Source organism: Marmota monax, unplaced genomic scaffold, assembly GCF_021218885.2.
Source record: "Marmota monax isolate L192 unplaced genomic scaffold, Marmota_monax_Labrador192_F-V1.1 WCK01_AAM20220418_F8-fsc00132, whole genome shotgun sequence".
In the NCBI taxonomy this organism is placed as follows: Eukaryota; Metazoa; Chordata; class Mammalia; order Rodentia; family Sciuridae; genus Marmota; species Marmota monax.
Genome location: NW_026695199.1, coordinates 4,867,054 through 4,889,502, shown reverse-complemented (window position 1 = coordinate 4,889,502; position 22,449 = coordinate 4,867,054).

The window sequence follows — 22,449 nt, the reverse complement described above, 5'->3', positions numbered from 1 at the left end:
CTGATGAACCTAGATGCAAAAATCCTCAATAAAATTCTGGCAAATCGGATAAAAAGGCACATCAAAAAAATTGTGCACCATGATCAAGTAGGATTCATCCCTGGAATGCAAGGATGGTTCAATATACGGAAATCAATAAATGTTATTCACCACATCAATAGACTTAAAAATAAGAACCATATGATCATCTCAATAGACGCAGAAAAAGCATTCGACAAAGTACAGCATCCCTTTATGTTCAAAACATTAGAAAAACTAGGGATAACAGGAACTTACCTCTACATTGTAAAAGCTATCTATGCTAAGCCTCAGGCTAGCATCATTCTGAATGGAGAAAAATTGAAGGCATTCCCCCTAAAATCTGGAACAAGACAGGGATGCCCTCTATCACCACTTCTATTCAATATAGTTCTCGAAACACTGGCCAGAGCAATTAGACAGACGAAAGAAATTAAAGGCATAAAAATAGGAAAGGAAGAACTTAAATTATCACTATTTGCAGATGACATGATTCTATACATAGAAGACCCAAAAGGGTCTACAAAAAAACTACTAGAACTAATAAATGAATTCAGCAAAGTGGCAGGATATAAAATCAACACACATAAATCAAAGGCATTCCTGTATATCAGCGACAAATCCTCTGAAATGGAAATGAGGACAACCACTCCATTCACAATATCTTCAAAAAAAAAATAAAATACTTGGGAAACAACCTAACAAAAGAGGTGAAAGACTTATACAATGAAAACTACAGAACCCTAAAGAGAGAAATAGAAGAAGATCTTAGAAGATGGAAAAATATACCCTGTTCATGGATAGGCAGAACTAACATCATCAAAATGGCGATATTACCAAAAGTTCTCTATAGGTTTAATGCAATGCCAATCAAAATCCCAACGGCATTTCTTGTAGAAATAGAGAAAGCAATCATGAAATTCATATGGAAAAATAAAAGACCCAGAATAGCAAAAACAATGCTAAGCAGGAAGTGTGAATCAGGCGGTATAGCGATACCAGACTTCAAACTATACTACAGAGCAATAGTAACAAAAACAGCATGGTACTGGTACCAAAACAGGCGGGTGGACCAATGGTACAGAATAGAGGACACAGAAACCAATCCACAAAACTACAACTACCTTATATTTGATAAAGGAGCTAAAAGCATGCAATGGAGGAAGGATAGCATCTTCAACAAATGGTGCTGGGAAAACTGGAAATCCATATGCAACAAAATGAAACTGAATCCCTTTCTCTCGCCATGCACAAAAGTGAATTCAAAATGGATCAAGGAGCTTGATATCAAATCAGAGACGCGCCGTCTGATAGAAGAAAAAGTTGGCTACGATCTACAGTCAGTGGGGTCAGGCTCTAAATTCCTCAATAGGACACCCATAGCACAAAAGTTAATAACTAGAATCAACAAATGGAACTTACTCAAACTAAAAAGTTTTTTCTCAGCAAAAGAAACAATAAGAGAGGTAAATAGGGAGCCTACACCCTGGGAACAAATCTTTACTCCTCACACTTCAGATAGAGCCCTAATATCCAGAGTATACAAAGAACTCAAAAAATTAAACAATAAGAAAACAAATAACCCAATCAACAAATGGGCCAAAGACCTGAACAGACACTTCTCAGACGAGGACATACAACCAATCAACAAGTACATGAAAAAATGCTCACCATCTCTAGCAGTCAGAGAAATGCAAATAAAAACCACCCTAAGATACCATATCACTCCAGTAAGATTGGCAGCCATTATGAAGTCAAACAACAACAAGTGCTGGAGAGGATGTGGGGAAAAGGGTACTCTTGTACATTGCTGGTGGGACTGCAAACTGGTGCGGCCAATCTGGAAAGCAATATGGAGATTCCTGGGAAAGCTGGGAATGGAACCACCATTTGACCCAGCTATTGCCCTTCTTGGACTATTCCCTGAAGACCTTAAAAGAGCGTACTACAGGGATACTGCTACATCGATGTTCATAGCAGCACAATTCACAATTGCTAGACTGTGGAACCAACCCAGATGCCCTTCAATAGATGAATGGATAAAAAAAAATGTGGCATTTATACACCATGGAGTACTACGCAGCACTAAAAAATGACAAAATCATAGAATTTGCAGGGAAATGGATGGCACTAGAGCAGATCATGCTTAGTGAAGCTAGCCAATCCCTAAAAAACAAATACCAAATGTCTTCTTTGATATAATGAGAGCAACTAAGAACAGAGCAGGGAGGAAGAGCAGGAAGAAAAGATTAACATTAAACAGATACATGAGGTGGGATGGAAAGGGAGAGAAAGGGAAATTGCATGGTAATGGAGGGAGACCCTCATTGTTATACAAAATTACATATAAGAGGTTGTGAGGGGAATGGGAAAATAAACAAGGAGAGAAATGAATTACAGTGGATGGGGTAGTGAGAGAAGATGGGAGGGGAGGGAGGGGGGATAGTAGAGGATAGTAAAGGTAGCAGAATACAACAGTTACTAATAGGGCATTATGTAAAAATGTGGATGTGTAACCGATGTGATTCTGCAATCTGTATTTGGGGTAAAATTGGGAGTTCATAACCAACTTGAATCTATTGTATGAAATATGATATGTCAATAGCTTTATAATGTTTTGAACAACCAATAAAAAAATAAATTAAAAAAAATAAATTAAATGTAGTACTTTTGTGGAAAAAAATTAATTTGAGAACACTATATTTTATGTTTTCATGTTATCAAAACGTATTTAGAAAAAAATTCATCCTATAAGTCATATCAAATTGATGTTTTTGATTCATGTGTTCATGTGCACAACACAATACTAGGGTTGTGCTTACTTACAAGAGCCCTAACTGAATTTCTGCTCCTTCATCTCACACAGAAAGAATATTGAATGTACATGGTGATATAATTATTAGATGGATAAATTCCGAAATTTAAGATAATTTGGTAAATGTGTTTTTATCAGCAATAACACATTTTATATGTGTCATATATAATAAGACACAATATACACAATTTTCTTTTTGTAATTTATTTAGAGACAGAATCTCACTGAGTTGCTTAGGGTCTAACATTTTTTGAGGCTGTCTTTGAATTTATGATCATCCTGCCTCAGGCTCCTGAGCCATTTGGATTACAAATGGGCACCCAGCCCACAATTTTCTGAAATGGTGGTAAAATTGTATTTTAACATCAAATTCTATATTCTCCAACATTAAATTTGGACTTTTTTCCCTCTAACTCAGACAGTATCTGTAAGGAGCAACAATTTCCTATAGGACTAAAAAAAAAAAAAAGAAAAAGAAAGAAAAAAAAAGTCCTTTCTTTTGGTGAATCTTCTTAGTGAAATAAATGACCACTATTTTCTAAATGATGTGGAGGCTGCAAAGAACAGAGTACAATACTGAGGAAAATTTATATAACATTGAGGAAGGGAAAGGGCCTATGCCAACTCAGACAAAGAATTAAAGAAGAATGAAGAACTTGTATTTACACCACAATTCTCCAAAACCACTTCCATTCAGCAGAACAGTAAATAACAGGGGAAATACTCTTCAGACATTTAATGTATTCTACAAACAGCTTTATACACTATGTTTCATTTAATAATGTTGATTCTAATTGAGTAACTTTTGGTGCTAGGTATTATTAAATGAGTCCTGTTTTTACAGATGAAGAACCCAGCCCACAATTTTCTTAAATGGTGGTAAGATTGTATTTTAACACCAAATTCTATGTTATCCTATGTTAAATTTTGACTTAATTTCTAGTAATTCAGACAGTATCTGTAAGGATTTATCTTAGGACAAGACAGAGATATTATCGAGAATAAATATCTACCACTTTTACCTATTTCATATATTCATAGTATAGGAAAAGTATTGAATATTCTTTATTTTTCTTCTAAAAACTCTTAACATGATTAAACCATGAAACATGGGCCACAAAACAAGAAAAAAGTCTATTTCCAAAAGGATTCATCAAATCATTTATTTTTCCTAATCAATAAGTAAAATTGTAAAGACATTTTGTATAATTTGGCAATCATGGGAATTGAGAATATAAGATCAATTTTAAAAGATAAAATTAGCCATTTATGGATGTATAAGCAATTAAGTTTTTTAAAATGTGAAAAACAATGGAAGTATTTCAGATAAAAATACATTGACTGCCAATAAATTATATTCAGTCTCACATGGAAGAAAACTATTCTTATACAAATTATTTCTATCAAGTATACAGTAAAAATATAGGTGTACAGAGCTAACTAATGATTTGAGCAAGTTAAGTAATGTTTATTGTGAGCACAGACTAAGAACAGATTTTTAGTAACCGAGAAAGGATTCTAGAATATTTTTATTATGCTAATGATTGATATCAGGTTTATAACCTGAATAGTACAGTAAACTGTTGGATACAGTTGACTAATTTTCTAAAATGAAATTTAGATATATTTGTGAGGAATTTGAATGCACTTATTTTAAAAATAACTTTTGAAAGAAAAATCCATGACTATAATGGCTAATGGTGATATATATGTGTAAGTGTTTGTGTGTGTATATAAATATAAATTTTAAACTAAAGACCACTTAACCATTCCCAGTCATGAATTTCTCCAGATATTCTTTGCATGGTCCAGGAAGAGGGTGTAAATTATTCATTAAGTCAAAAATGGTAAAATGATACTGCAACATCCTAGGCATTTCAAGTAAGATAAATCATCTGCAGGAGAGAGAAAAAAGAAAATAAAATATAAGTTATTAATAAAAAAATTATATAATTAAAATGGCAGAGTGCTTTCTCTCCTAGAACACCTCAAACACACAATACATTTAAGTGATTTTTCTGGTAGAGAAATCTTGCCAGTTTCTGGCTCCTTTGACTCTGCAATCTAGGAATAAACAACAACATCTTTGGAGAGAGCAGAGAAAAACAAGCAAATTGAAAATAACAAAATTGTGAGGCCTTGGTAACTCATTTCTACCACTTAAGCATCAGCAAGCATACAATAGGGTAAAAAAGATAAAGGTTAAGGAGGCAATAGAAAGCAAAGACAGGCATTAAAATCAGTTTATAGGGGCAACCAGTTGAAAAACTGGAAGACAGAGACACACTTGCCCCTGTTTTTGTCCTCTAAGGATCACTAGAGTTCTAAAAAGTTGACAGTGATATTAGAACCCTGAAACTGTACTAAATAGTCACCTCCTGACCTAAGGCACCAATGTAGTAAGATCCCTCTGGATTTTCTTTTTATCTCCTATATGCTCTTGAATTGTACAACAAGGAGCTCTGTGACCTGGAACCATTAGCAAGCATAAACCAAATAAAACAAAACCTAATTCCTAGACAAAGGATCAGGAAATAAGAAGCCCAAAAGAGACATAGTGTAAAAATCCCAAACTCTGTTCTACACTTGGGACCATCTACATGACCTGATGCCCCTGGCTTTCCCAGCTTCTGATCCACAGTTGGGGCCCCCATGGGTAGTTCCATATACCACAGCAGCAAAGCTCGGTTTCTGCATACCCTCCACCAGGTGGCACAAGGAGACCCAGACATCAAGGCTCTGTCCTCCTTTAGTAGGTCAGTCAGCACTAGCCAGTGGTCCCAGGAGGTACCATACACCTCTGCATAAGGCATGAGCAGGGACAAAGCAATATCACCAACAACCCCAGAATGTCAAGACAACAAGAAAAACATTGCATGGACTGATGAAAATAAACTCCTATGAGAACAAAGTCTCCAAAATACAGTAAAATTCTATATGCTAAACCTCAACAGGGTAAATAACTACTAAAACTAACCCTAACAACATAGTCAAAATCCAGAATATAAATAGAAATAATGTCTTTCTCAAAAATAAGAAAACCACAATTTAAATGTACAAAATCAACAGACACCAATACTGAGACGAATTTAATTCTGAATTACCTAAACAGAATTCTAAATCACCTAGTGATTGATGTGAAAATGTAAAAGCTTAATCATGATTGGCGAAGGTTATGGGAAACTATTTTAAACAATGTACCCAATATCTTAGGTAATCAATGTATGCAAGAAAAGATTGTAACTCTTCAAAATCATGCAAATCAAAGAAGTTTTGGGCTTTGAGGCTATCGATTAACTACCTGAAAAAACACCTGTGAAAAAGGTATAAAAGTAAAAGCCCCTCTAGGGGCAGCAGATTAGATTTTTTTGGAGGCAGTTCCTAAATTGCAACCTGTCCTCCTATCGGATGCCACTCCTCCTTCAGGACCCCTGGATCCCTGCTGGGGCTGGACCGTGGTAGGAGTGGCTGTGTGAATATGAGGCAAGGTAAAATACAGTACAAACATTACTAGGGACAAGAAAGGACATTGTATAATGACAAAAGGATTAATCCAAGAAGAAGATAATGCAATCCTAATGCCCAAACTCTAAACAATATAGCTTCAAAATGCATGGAACAAAACCTGGTGAAGCTGAAATCAGCAAAAAACAATTCAAAAGTTATAGTTGGGGGCATTTATAGTCAACCCTCACCAACTGACCAAACCACCAACCAGTAGAAAACAGCATGTATTAAGAACTGAATGATATTATCAGGCAATAGGGTCTAACCAAAATTTATAGATATTTTAACCAACAAAGAAAAATGCACATTCTTTTCAAGTGCCCATGGAACATTCACAAAGATAGACAGAGATAAAATATAACATATTTTAGAGAACAACATTATATAATGCATGGTCTTTGATAAAAATGGAATCAAACTAGAAAGCAATAACAATAAAACAATGTGAAAATCCTTAAACATTTGGAAACTAAACAACACACTTTCAAATAACCTGCAGTGGAAAAGTACATTTCAAATGAAATAAAAACATTCATAGTACTGAATGAATATCAAAGTACAACACATCAATATTTGTGTGATACAACCAATGCAATTCTGAGAGGAAATTACTGCACTAAATGCTACTGTAGAAACAGAGGAAAGGCACTAAATTAGTAATCTACTTTCTTATATGAAGAAATTAGAAAAGGAAGAGTAATTAAACCCAAACAATCAGGAGGGCAATAATAAAGTTAAGAGCACAAATCCATGAAAATAAAAGTAGAAATATAATAGAAACAAAAATCCCACTTTTTAAAATAAAATCAATAAAATTGATAATACTCCAGCAAGAACTACAAAGGTAAAAGAAAGGAGATACAAACAACTAAGATAAAGAACAGAATAGTGGGTATCATAACAATTCCTAAAGCCACTATAAGAATAATATAGGTATATACTATGTGAATATTTTTCACTCATAAATTCAACAACTTGGAAAATTTTCTTACAGACAACAAACTAGCAAGAGTCAGGTAAGATGCTATAGATGATCTGAATAACACTATAGCTATTGAAGAATTCAATTTGGAATTTAAAACTTACCCCAAAGGAAATACACAGACATAAATAAATGTTCACTGAAGAATTTTACCATACAAATAAGAACTAGCACTCTTATGTTAAAGTTTTGTAGAAGGCCACAATATTTAAGGACAGCAGAGGAATAAAAGTAGTAACACTGTCCTGAGCTGAGGATTCTGTTGCTACTCAAGTTTAGATAATTTAAGTAAGGAAGATTACACTATTTTTCTTTTTTTAATTGAAACAATTTATCATGTAGCTCAGTGCTCACTGTCACAGTCAATTAAACATCTGGCCATTTTCTTACTATGTGAATGGGTAAAGAGACAAGGTCACACTTTAAAATCAGCTTACAGTTTAGAGTGTACCTTGCAGTTGTTCTCCCAGAACAACTTCTCTTAGAAATAAGGTCAGTTGGTAGATGTGTCTTCAGGAGACAAGGTGATGGATTCTTCTCTAATTGTTCTATTCCTAGGGAATTTTAGTTTGGTATTTGTAAATATTAGAGTCTTCAAGTAGCATAGATATCCTCGTTTTCCGAGACAATTTTTCAAGACATTTTTGAGAAGCATATCATGTAACACAATGCTGTGTCAATTACAGGAATTTCTCTGTATTCCAAGAGGCAATTTTGTGTAATAGTTCAGTGTTCAATTTAAGACTATCCTTCCTGTGTTGAAATACATACTATCACACATTTATTGTGAGATATTTCAAAAATATCTAAATCTCCATGCTTCGTTCCCCTTCTCTAAATTGAGGGATAGGAGTGCCCACATTCATAATTTAAAGTTTTATTAAATCTCTTCCTTCAGCTCTCTTTTCCAACAAATCTTAAAATCCTATGCATCCTTTCTTTGTTAGTCATAATATTAATTATATCCAACCTAACCTCTTAATTACCTTCTAGTTCTACATAATCTTTCCATTTTCTGCATAGAAAGGTCCATCCACACAAAATTGCACCTGATTACACATTGAAAACAATAATAGTTTCTTTTGTTTGCAATGAATTCATTTGTTTGTTTGTTTGTTTTTGTGGGATGTTATGTAGTGGGGATTGAACTTAGGGGCACTTGACCACTGAGCCACATCCCCAGCCCAATTTTGTATTTTATGTAGAGACAGGGTCTCACTGAGTTGATTAGCTCCTCACTTTTGCTGAGACTGGCTTTGAATTCTGTATCCTCCTGCCTCAGCCTCAAGAGCTGCTAGGATTACAGGAATGCACCACCCTGCCCAGCTGCAATAATTTCTCATATAGGTTAAAAGTCTCTCAGTTGCCATTATGACATTCTCTTCACGTATTCTGTATGATACATATTTGTGTTTAAATTTGTTTACTTCCATGTTTACTGTCTGTTCCCATATCTTCTTTTAATCCTCATCCTGAAAGACACATAATACAATGTAAATTTTAGCAGAGCAGGTAAGTGACTGGTTTTCTTCACCAAGGGATTCCAGTAGAACAGAGTGAACAGCACATGATTAGCACTAAGAAGAACCGTGTTATGTCAATAAAAATAGGATCGGCAGAAGCAAGATGCCCAGTTAAATCACAACTTTATATAAAAAAAATGATCTTATTTACTTAAATATCTCCTATGCAATAATGGTCACTTTTCAGAATTTTCAATTTAATGGAGTTTCTTGTATGTTTTCTGAAAACATTAACAATAGATGTATAAAATTCCACCAGAAATTTTATTATACTTCTTATATGGTTACAGTCACTTTATCCAGCACAGACAAATGAAAAATTGTAATTTTTCATAATTCACTCTTCCAAAATGCCCATGAAATGAACTTCCTTTTGTTATTTCTGTGAAGTCTTCCCCATATCTGTTTTTCCAAGTCTCTCCCTCAGGTTTACTATAAAAATTTTTTCCCTTCTCTATCTTACAATCATTTTGAAATCAATCTCTTTAAATGAGCCCTTTATACCCAGAAATATGAATGCTAAGAAGACACAAAGATAGCACAATAATCTCCTTTCAGGCTCCAGAGGGCCAGAGTTTACCCTCATCTTTTATTTGAACAATTGTTTTCTCTCAGGCAGCCCTACCCAGCTTGCCTCAAATTCGAACCCTGCTTCATACCAATGATCCTTGACTCTTGTCTGTGAGGACAAGTTGCATGGAGTACTGCATATGTGGCATACTTTAAAGGCATATGAGTGGCAAACCACTCCCTTTGTGCTAGGTGCAGCAGCAAACTGCTTACCCCATAGACACAGCCCTGGGCATGAGTCCACGTATTGTAGTCCCTGAACTTGCTCCACAGCCCGCTCCTTGATTGGTCACTACAAGGACAATTGGCAAGAAATTGCATTAGTGGTTGTCTGTAATGTGCTTAGACACTGCCCGAGTGTATATACACGGTAACTGAGCAATAAAATCAGACTTGCTTATTGCTTGGTCTCTGGAGGTCTTGATTAGTGACTCAGCAGCCACACTCTCCACTACCCTCTTCCATGGACCTCCTCTCTGGATGAAAGAGATCCCATGCAGTGGTGCAAACATGGACCTAAGGTAAGCCTATATGAAAGGGTGTGGCCCCTCACAGAGTGGTGAGGAAGGGGACATAGGGAACCTACCAAGTTCCGCCAAAGACATGCAGCTGCAAGTGCTACACACTCTCTTAGATTCTAGAGATTTAACCCTGAATAAGAGAGAAGCCCAGTGGTTCTAGGATGTAATAATAAACACTAGCCCTTGGAATGCTGCTCATGTTTTTGATCCCAGGATATGGGACAAGATAATGGCAAATACAGCAAGCTGAAATGAGACAGGGATATACTTTAACCACTACATTTTTTTTTCTATTGTGACAGCCATTTAGCAAAGTTTAGGGGGTCCTGCAACAGGCCCTTTTCATATAATGATGGCCCTGAGGGAAGATGAGGCTCTGAGAGACAAGGGGAAAAAGTGGGAGTGAGAATCTACTTTGAAGCAAGCAACCACAACAGGTGCAGGAGGGAGAGAGACAGGAACTGGTACCCCTAGACTTCATGGTGCAGGAAGAGGTGACCACAAATTGCACAAGTGCGCCTTCTACTGACAGGCAAAAATTATATCTTTCCCTAAGTCCATGGCAAGTACCTCCTTATGGGGCAATGCCAAAGCCAGCAAGGGACTATGACAGCTTAGAAATGACCAGACTGCCAGACAGACCCAAGCCATAGTCTTTCAGAAACCCATTCCAATAGTCCAGAGATCCTTTTGAAGATCTATGTATGATAATGGATAAAAAATAAAGTAAGGGAAGACAAGTCTTCCTGGTCAACATGGCCCCTGCACCACAGCACCCTGCCACTTGGTATCCACATGCATTGGGTACCCTGATGGAGTTAAAGAAGGAAGTAAAAGAGGATGGGCCCTGGGGGCTGTTTAAAGAGCAAATGCTCTAATCACCCAGTCTTGAACTTAATTGCCCTCAAGATTGGAAAGACCTAGCCAGAGCTGCTCTTGAGTCTGCAACATGTTTGAAGTGGAAGGCATTCTTCTATGATGAATGTGGACAGCAGAGATATCATAACCACATCACAAATGTTAACCTCCCAGCTGAATGCTTGCAGTGAGAAGTAATCTTCATTTCCCATGCAGGAAAAGCTACAGGCCCACCAAATTATTTTGATCAGGTGTGCCTCTGTGCTCAGAGCCTGGAGGAAGTTACCAGCTGGAGCATGTACAGTGTCTATACAGGGTGTAAGGCAGAAAGCCATTGAAGACTTGCCACAGTTTATTGACAATATAAAGAAGGAAGTGGAAGGGAATGTGTCTCATGAAGGAGCTAGGTAAGCTCTAGCCAAGGGATTGACATGGGAAGAATTAAATGAGGAACATAAAGCAGCAGTGGCACCAGTACAAAAGGGCACACTGGATGACTTGATTTTGGCCATCCAGGATAGAAAGACACAGGAAACTCAAGCCTCTCTGCTGACCCCAACTATGGCAGTTGCAGAAAAGCAGGACTAAAGAGGCTTGCGGATATCTAGTCAGAGACTATAAAAAACATGTACTTTTTTTTTTCCCACTGGCCCTTTATAACCTGCTGGAGTGAATCCCTGAGTGTTAAAATATAAGCTTTATGGCAAATGAATGTCACTTATTATGTACCTTTTGGAAATATAAATTTATTCATGTAGTCATTGATACCTATTTAGGCTGTGTAATGTCCACAGCCTTCACAGGAGAAACCACAAAAAAATGTAATCTCCCATATACTTAAATGTTTTGGAATTATAGATGTTCCTATGTCTATTAAAACTGAAAATGGGCCAGCCTATACTAGCAAGACATTTCAAGCAGTTTGCAATAGTTGGCATATATAGCACTTGACTGGGATCCCCTATAACCCTCAGGCTCAAGGCATCCTAGAAGAACACACAAGGAATTAAAGACTATGCTACAAAACAGAGGGGGGGGAGGGACTATAACAAGTCTCCTTGTGATGCCTTGAACAAAACCTTATTTGCTTTAAATTTTCTTTCAGTGTCAAAATTTTCCACAGAAAGAGCAGTTCATAAACATTGGGACGCCCTCATGGGGCCCTACCATTTACCTATGGACTCATGGAAGGATCTCATAACAAATGCATGGGGTGGTCCACGGCCCCTTCTAACCATGGATCAAGGGTTTGCTTATGTTAACAGGAGCCTCACCCTATCTGAGTGCCTGCCAGAAAAGTCAAACCCTGGACCCCGAGAACCACTAACCACAAAGATGAAGGAACTAACTCTGGAGGAGAAACATCTCAAGCAAAGGACTCAACAACACAAATAGACCTCACATAAAGTAACCTGGAGTCATCTTAAAGGTCTTGTTGAACATACCACCAGATTGGCCTCTTTGCCTGGTGGCAACCTCATCCCAGGGCTTATGATGGTGGCCCTATTGGGTGTAATACTAACTGCTAACAGTGAAGCCTCCCATCAGGTAAATTGGGCTTTGGTCACTAGGCCAGTCCCTTTAGCAGTTGCTAATTGGGAAGGTGCCCTACCTAAGCTCTTTCCCAATGATTCCAACCTTATTGATCCTGAGTTATCCGTCCAGGAGTTAACTGTACCCTGGAATACCAGCATTTCCATACCTACTCTGCCTATTTGTTTCTCCATAGTAGATAATGAAACCTGTAATCCAGATAGTCCCTTCTGTTTTGTTCTTGCCAATGAAACTATTGTAGATAACTATAGTAAGTCGTATGTTGGGCTATCTCTCACTGACCTTAGAGTTAGAGTTAATACTACCTATAGCTATAGACTCCCTCATGGCAAATGCAAGAAACCCTTGCTGCCAACATTCCCAACAACACTTTTGGAAAGCCTCTCTCAGATGATAGCATCCCATGGAATCAATGTTTCACAGTCATACCTTTTCTCCTTGATAAGAGGAATTTCTCCAGGGAAGAATAACATCTATGTGCCTGGACAGGTGCAGCACGCTGGAATGTAACTGATATGCCCCCAAAAACACATGGGCTACTGCAGTACCTGCTACACTGTACAAGCCATTACCAACCGTTTTGCAGGAAAGCAGTATAGCATGATGGATATCATGCCAATATTGCTGGCTGCTAGACTTATCAAATGGGCAGCAGCTGGCTAGATGAATGGGTTTATATTGAGTACAGACCCTGACCATGGATTGCCTCCATGCCAAATTATACCCATACCCACTATACACAAGCTTGTGTTATACCATCCTTTGCTATACTGATAATCAATGATACTAATGTCATAAATATTACTCATACAGAGATCCCTTGTAGAGTCAATTCATCCTGATGACCCAAAAATTGTATAACCCCTGCTATGAAAGTGAAACATATATTTATCCTTGCAGTGCCCCTAGCAATCTGCCTCCAGTGAACTTGTCCAGAGAGTGGAGGAGTCCATGGGACATGGAGATGAATAATCTTCTGAATAAGACCTACACTGGACAAGGTGTGCAGTTAGCCTCATCATTGCTGGGATTATTGCCCTGGTAACCACCATCGCCTCCACAGCCACTGCCGCTGCTTTGCTCACTCAGTGTATCCACTCAGACTGTAAACTATTTGTCTACTGCCATGGCAGAAGCTTTGTCCCATTCAAAATGACTTAAATACTGTCCTGAGCTACTATTTTAGTTATTCAGCAGGAACTAGAGCTCCACCAGTAACAACTAGATGTTCTGTTTATGTTGCAAAGGCTCACTTGTGACCCTGAATTCTATTCAATTTGTGTCACCCAATATGTTGTATCTGAAAAGGTAGCCTTCCTCTTCTCCAGTTTTTCTCAGTATATTAAGGGTGCTTGGAATACTAAATATGTTATGATTATGCATAACCTTACTAAGGCAACTTTCAAAATCTATGAGACTAAGGTGTTTATCTTAACAACCTCCTCTTTCTTCTGGGGATTAACTGAACATTGGGAAAACCTGATAGTCAATTAACTAATCCTTATAATGCTATTACCCTGGCCCTACTGTTTATACTAATGATATATTTTTTTCTTGTGTTGTGAGATGCTTATGAAACCATGTAAAAGCCACCAAATAAAAAACAGCAATGCTGGCTGAGGTCCTTGCAGCACAGTCAGTGTTGGGAGATGTGAGGAAAAGTAAAATATAAAAAGAATTACCTTTTCCCTCACCTCATATTTTAAATCAGTGCAATTTTAATGACAAGAAAACTAAACCTAAAGGACAGAAGAAAAATGCATGAAGCAAAAATGAGAAAAACATCAATAAGATAAAGTTTCTGTAATTACTGTAGTAACATTAATCTTAATGTTAGAATACATTATACTGATAATCAGTGATACTGATGTCATAAATATTACTCATACAGAGAATAAATCACATCTAATAAGCTTAGGCTAGGAATTTAGTGTTAGAACACTTGCCTAACATGAACGAGGCCCTCAGTTTGACAATCCCCAGTACTGCAAAAATAAGAATCAATAAAAGGTTAAAAAAACAAACAAATAAATAAAACTTGTGAAAGCTTTCAAAATCAAAATGGAGTTGTTCATGTCAGGACCAACAACAACAAAAGCTGGGAAGTTATGAAAGAGGTGATGTCATGCACCTTTGCCTGATAGTAACAACTATCACAAATACTGTAGAACCACAACCATGAATAAAAGATACCACAGCAAACTTTTGCATTATGTATATATAGAAAGTACAAATACAGATACATAAGTGAAAGAAAAATCAGTAGATTAGAGAATGGAGAATAAAAGGAAGGAAGAGAGGAGGGAAAGTGGGGAACAGAGAATGGAATAAGTAAAATTCCATTGATACCACCTGTTTCACTCTGCCTGCTTAGAATTGCTTTAGCTATTCTGGGTCTCTTATTTTTCCAGATGAATTTCATGATTGTTTTTTCTGTTTCTGTGAGGAATGCTGTTGGGATTTTGATCGGAATTACACTGAATCTGTAAAGTGCTTTTGGTAATTTGGCCATTTTAATAATATTAATTCTGCCTATCCATGAGCAAGGTATATCTTTACATCTTCTAAAGTCTTCTTCTATTTCTTTCTTTAGGTTCTGTAGTTTTCATTGTATAGATCTTTCACCTCTTTTGTTCAATTGATTCACAAGTATTTTATTTTTTTGAAGATATTGTGAATGGGGTGGTTGTCCTCATTTCCATTTCAGAAGATTTGTCACTGATATACAGGAATGCCTTTGATTTATGGGTGTTGATTTTATATCCTGCCACTTTGCTGAATTCATTTACTAGTTCTAGATGTTTCTTGGTAGAAATTTTGGGTCTGCTAGGTATAGGATCATGTCATCAGCAAATAGTGCTAATATAAGTTCTTATTTTTCTATAGTTATACCTTTAATTTCTTTCATCTGTCTAATCGCTCTGGCTAGTGCTTCCAGAACTATGTTGAATAGAAGTGGTGAGAGAAGGCATCCCTTTCTTGTTCCAAACTTTAGAGGGAATGCCTTCAATTTTTCTCAGTTTAGAATGATGCTGGCCTGAGCTTAGCATAGATAGCTTTTACAATGTTGAGATAAGTTCCTGTTATCCCTAGTTTTTCTAGTGTTTTGAACATAACATTTTGTCAAATGTTTTTTATGCCTCTATCAAGATGATCATATAGTTCTTATTTTTAAGCCTATTGATGTGGTGAATTACATTTATTGATTTCCGTATATTGAACCAGCCTTGCATCCCAGGGATGAATCCCACTTGATCATGGTGCATGATCTTTTTAATATGTTTTTGTATCCTATTTGCCAGAATTTTATTGAGGATTTTTGGATCTATGTTCATTAGAGATATTAGTCTGTAGTTTTCTTTCTTTGAAGTGTCTTTGTCTGGTTTTGGAATCAGGGTGATGTTGGCCTCTTAGAGTAAATTTGGAAGTACTCCCTCTTTTTTCTATTTCCTGAAATATCTTGAAAAGTATTGGTATTAGTTCTTCTTTAAAGGTTTTGTAAAACTCTGCTATATATCCATCCATCCCTGGGCTTTCCTTGGTTGGTAATCTTTTGATGGCTTCTTCTATTTCCTCACTTGATACTGGTCTGTTTAAGTTGTGTATATCCTCCTGACTCAATCTGGGCAGATCATATGACTTAAGAAATTTATTGATGCCTTCACTATCTTCTATTTTATTGGAGTATAAAGTTCCAAAATAATTTCTAATTATCTTCTGTATTTCTGTAGTGTCTGTTATGATATTGCCTTTTTCATCCCTCATGCTAGTAATTTGAGTTCTCTCTCTTCTTCTCTTCATTAGCATGGCTAAGCGTCTGTTGATCTTATTTAGTTTTTCAAAGAAACATCTTTTAGTTTTGACAAATTTTTCAATTGTTTCTTTTATTTCGATTTCATTGATTTCAGCTCTGATTTTAATTATTTCTTGCCTTCTACTGAATTTGCTGTTGATTTGCTCTTCTTTTTCTAGGGCTTTGAGATGTAGTGTGAGATCATTTATTTGTGGCACTTGATCATGGTGCATGATCTTTTTGATATGTTTTTGTATTCAATTTGCCAGAATTCTATTGAGAATTTTTTAATGCAGCCATTATGAAGTCAAACAACAACAAGTACTGGCAAGGATGCAGGGAAAAAGATACACTCATACCTTGCTGGTGGTACTGCAAATTGGTGCAGCCAATTTGGAAAGCAGTATGGAGGTTTCTTGGAAAGCTGAGAATGGAATCACCATTTGACCCAGCTATTCCCCTTCTTGTACTATACCCAAAAGACCTAAAAACAGCATACTACAGGGACACAGCCACATCAATGTTTATAGCAGCACAATTCACAATAGCTAGACTGTGGAACCAAACTAGATGCCCTTCAATGGATAGAAAAAAAATGTGGCATTTATACACAATGGAATATTACTCAGCACTAAAAAATAACAAGATCATAGAATTTGCAGGGAAATGGATGGCATTAGAGCAGATTATACTAAGTGAAGTTAGCCAATCTCTAAAACAAAGGCTGAATGTCTTCTCTGATATAAGGGGGGTGACTCAAAATGGGAGAGCATGAGAAGAAGATTACCACTAAATAGGGAAGAGAGGTGGGAGGGAAAGGGAGGGAGAAGGGGAATCGCACAGAAGATTGAAGGAGACCCTCATCGTTATAGAGATTACGTGTATGATGATGTGAGGGGAAAAAAATAAAAAGAAGTGTGTCACATTAGATTGGGTAGAGAGAAGTGATGGGAGGGGAGGGGAGGAGAAGGGGGGATAGGAAGGAAAGCAGAATAAAATAGACACTAGTATTGCTGTATGCATATATGTGACTGTATGACCAATGTGATTCTGCAACCTGTTCACTCAGAAATAGGAGAAATTATACCCCATTTGATTCAAATGTATGATATGTCAAGATCACTGTACTGTCATGTGTAACTAATTAAAACAAATAAAAAAATAAATGAATAAAAATTCCATGTATGTATGATTTTGTGAAAATGAACACAATTTCTATGTATAACTAATGCTTTAATTTAAAGAAACTATATGTGATTTCATAAGAAAGAAAGAAGAAAGAAAGAAAGAAAGAAAGAAAGAAAGAAAGAAAGAAAGAAAGAAAGAAAAAGAAAAGACTTTTGCAAGAATACCTGTCAATGACTATTCAACTTGGGATTGTGTCACCCTAGTTGTTGCTCATTGAGGACACTATAATTATGGTTTCAAAATAACTTTTGTAATCTTACTTATTTTGCCTTTTAAAGGTTTCCCTTTACCCTGTGATTTTTTAAAAATGCTTATGGTTTTCTGTGGTGATCATATTTCACATTAAATTGGTCTCTGCTTACTCTCAAATAAATGTTTGTATTTTACAGAGTCTCTAATTATTGTTTAGGTTAAAAGTCTCTATATGAAGGTGTAGAAAACACAGAAGGGGAAGGTTAGAATGTACTTAAACATGCTAATGTATCTGTCTATTTATCAAATCACTTTTAATATTGATAAAATAAAATAACATTTGAATGGGTGCTGCAAAATTTAAGGGTCAACATTAAATGTATAGAAATATTACTTGCACTTTACAGATAGAAAAAGGAAATATAAACTCTTTAAAAAATAGAAGACCACAGGAAATGGAAAAATAGAATAAATGAGTTTTATAAAACTGCTATAAGCCATGTTTTGTCATTATAGTTCCTAGGTAGGCAATACAACAAATAATAACACAAAATACAACAGCAAAGAGGATAGGTGAATAAGGGATCGGTATCTATTGGGACAGTGAAACTAGCTTTTTCTTTTTGATGCGATTATAAAGTAGCAAAATGTAAAGGGTAAATTGAATGGGAAAAGACATTATGATCTAATCATCTTGAATGATTGTTACAAACTTATAAACTTTCTTAAGTCATAGAGGAACTTAGTAAGAAAAAGATAAAGATGTATACCTGTAAGGATAGTTGTGGAATGATAAAATATTCTGTCAGTGTGTTAATTTCTAGGCTTTTAAAAACAATATTTTAACATTTACCCCCTATTCTTTAAATAAAAAATCATTGGTAAGTATTAGATCTTTCCTTAAAGTATCATCTCTCTTGGGTAGGCCAACCCCAAGCCCTAATTTATGGTTAGGATTACTTCTGGAATTAACAAGTTATACCTTAATAATTTACTGAGCTAGACTGTGGTTCACAAGTTATTCATGGATACACAACTTTTACAAGTTGACTCAAAGTATCAACATAGTTTTTCACATATTCAGCATGCTTTAATTTCATTTGGATGCAAAACTTTTTATTTTTAATTTTTTTCTTAATAAGGTATTCAATATTAGAACTGTGTGACAAGGTTTGTCTTTGTATTTGGTTCTGGGAGACTGGTAGTGCTGCTTATACATTCAACATCAGCATCACTTCTCTTCTCTAGGACATGAGAAATGCTTACTTTCTTTCACCTAAAGTCATTTCCCAGTAGACTGTGTGTGGAGTTTAAAATATAATTATCCATACATGCTTAATTACACAAAATTGAACTATATGAAAATATTTCATCAGTCTGTAAAACATTTGGCATTTCTCTAATCCCAGTTGCTAGAAAATCTGAGGGAGGTGAATTGCACGTTCAATGCCAACTTTGGCAGTTTAGCAAAAACAAAAAGTAAAAAGAGTTGGGAATGTAGATCAGTGGAAGAGCACTGCTTGCCATGCACAAGGCCCTGTATTCAATCTCCAGTATAGATGGATAAATGATAGATATATGATACATACATAGATAGTTGGATATATAGATGAGAGATAGATAGATAGATATCAACCACAATTACAATTAGGGAAAGACCTGATTAGATATTTCTCAAAAGAAAATATACAAATGGCCAATAAGTAACACTCATCATTGAAAATCATCGGGAAACTGCAAATTATACCAAAATTAGATATCAATCATCTCACCTCAGTAAGACTGTGCTTTATCAAAAGACCACAAAAAAAATTGCTGGCAAGAATGCAGAGAAAAGGAATGCTTATACTCCATTTCCAAGAATGGAAATTGGTATAGTATTGGAAAACATTATGGAAATTCCCAAAAAAGGAAAGAAAAATCCAGAAACAGTAATATCACTTGATCCAGCAATTTCACTACTGGTATATATTCAAATGAAAGGAAATTCGTATGTCAAAAAAAAAAATCTATACTCCCATATTTCTCACATCACTATTCACAATAGCCAAAATATGAAATAAAACTAAGTTCCCATCAATGGATAAATAAGTATAGGAAATGTGTTTTGTAAACACAATCAAATATTACTTGTCCACAAGAAATTGTGATGTCCTGCCTTTTGCACCAACATAAACAGAACTGGAGCACATTATATTAAGTGAAATAAAGCAAACACAAAAAAACAAATACCATATGTTCTCATTTGTAGAAGCACAAAAGATTAATCTCACAGAAGTAGAAAAAGGTAGGAAGAAGGGGAAAGAATAATGGTAAAAAGAGAGAGGTGTGGCTATACTTGAGTCATAATTCTAATGTTCTTTTACATAGTAGAATAAGTAACATTGACAACAGTTAATTGCATATTTTATATAGCTAGTAGAGAAGATTTTGAATGTTTCAACAAGAAATGACTAATGTTTCAGGTGATGGATCTGTTGTTACTCTGATCTGACAATTAAATATTATATATGAATTGAAATATCATAATTTACCCCATAAATATGCACAATTATTATGTGTCAATTAATTTTTTTAAACTTTACATGCTTCAAAAAAACTAATATGTAGGAAACAGAAATGAAATCAAGACTTTTTTTCATAAAAGACTCATAACCTATAATACTAGGAGTCAACTATTTCTAAGAAAACACAATGTGGGGTAACATTTTTAAATCAAATTAAAAAGTCATCTTGCTATTGAAATTTTATATTTAGGAATCACAAGAAGAAATAACCCACACATCATCAAATTTGTTTATGGGATATTTTCTTTGGAACTCGATGGCTAACAGTCAGTGAAAACACTCTTACAATTAATGTTATAAAGTACTAAACCATGCTGTTCTTGTCAAATTGACTTTCTTAAAGTTCAGAAATTTGAAAAGCACTTTGAAATGAAGTAAAATATATGTGAACTTGTACAAACACTGTGTAAATAATTTGCAAAAATACATAGAATTTCAAGGTAAATAATTTTAATGTTAAATCTCTGTACTTCTGTGACATTTGACTTTCCACAATAATAAATTGCAATTAACCATGTGGCTTAAAACTAATTTGTAAAACAAACATTGATTTAACATAGCTAGCTATAAGATTTGATATCAAATTAACAGTTTGTTAGACTCATTCAGAATACTTCCTGGACCAGGAAGTATGACACTTGTTTCATATTTAAAATCTCTATGGTGCAGGTGGCAAAGATTTTCTTCCATTCTGTAGTCCGTCTATTCACATTCTTGTTTTCTTTGCTATGAGGACACTTTTTACTTTGACACCACCCATTTATTGAATCTGGATTTTTCTTCTTATGCTTTAGGAGACTTGTGGAAGAATTCAGGTTCTAAGCTGACATGATGGAGGGTTGGACCTAAATTTTCTTCAACTAGGCACAGTGTCTCTGGTGTAATGCCTATGGTCTTGATCCACTAGGAGTTGAGTTTTGTGTAAGGTGAGAGATATGGTTCAATTTCATTCTGCTGCATATGGATTTCCAGTTTTCCCAGTACCACTTGAGAAGAGGCTATCTTTTCCACAATGCATGTTTATGGTGCCTTTGTCTAGTATGAGATAACTGTATTTATGTGGGTTTGTCGCTGTGTCAGATAGAGCATCAATCTCCAAGATATACAAAAAACCAAACATCCCAATGAATAAATGGGCAAAGGAACTGAACACACACTTTAAAGGAAAAAAAATACATTTGGTCAACAAACACATGAAAAATGTTGAACATCTCTAGAAACTGAAGACATGCAAATTAAAACTATATTGAGATTCCATCTCACTCCAGTCAGAATAGTAATTATCAAGAATGCAAGTAACAATGTTGGCAAGGATGTGGGAGAAAAGGTTCACTCATACATTGCTGGTGGGACTGCAAATTGGTGGGACTGCAAATTGGTGCGACCACTCCAGAAAGCACTATAAATATTACTCAGAAAACTTGGAATGGATGGCACTAGAGCAGATTATGCTAAGTGAAGCTAGCCAATCCCTAAAAAACAAATGCCATATGTCTTCTTTGATATAATGAGAGCAACTAAGAACAGAGCAGGGAGGAAGAGCAGGAGGAAAAGATTAACATTAAACAGAGACATGAGGTGGGAGGGAAAAGGAGAGAAAAGGGATATTGCATGGAAATGGAAGGAGACCCTCATTGTTATACAAAATTACATATAAGAGGTTGTGAGGGGAATGGGAAAATAAACAAGGAGAGAAATGAATTACAGTAGATGGGGTAGAGAGAGAAGATGGGAGGGGAAGGGAAGGGGGATAGTAGGGGATAGAAAAGGTAGCAGAATACAACAGTCACTAATATGGCATTATGTAAAAATGTGGATGTGTAACTGATGTGATTCTGCAATCTGTATTTGGGGTAAAAATGGGAGTTCATAACCCACTTGAATCTAATGTATGAAATATGATATGTCAAGAGCTTTGTAATGTTTTGAACAACCAATAAAAAAAAACTTAAAAAAAACTTGGAATAAAACCACCATTTGACCTGCCTATATCACTCTTTATTATAAACCCAAAGTACTTAAAATTAGCATACTGCAGTGATGCAGCCACATTAATGTTTATAGCAGCTCGACTAACAATAGAAATCTAGGGAACCAAGCAAAGTGCCCTTCAACAGATGAGTGGATAAAGAAAATGTAGCATATATACACAATGAAATATTACTCAGCCATAAAGAAAAATGGAATTATGGCATTTGCCATTAAATGGATGGAACTGCAGACTATCATCCTAAGTGAAATAAACAAATCCCCACACACCAAAGGCTAAATGTTATAATATACAATGTTAACACAAAACAAGCTGGGGGAGGAAAGAAAAGAAGTTCATTGGAATGAAGGGGAGGGAGGAGAGATGGGAAT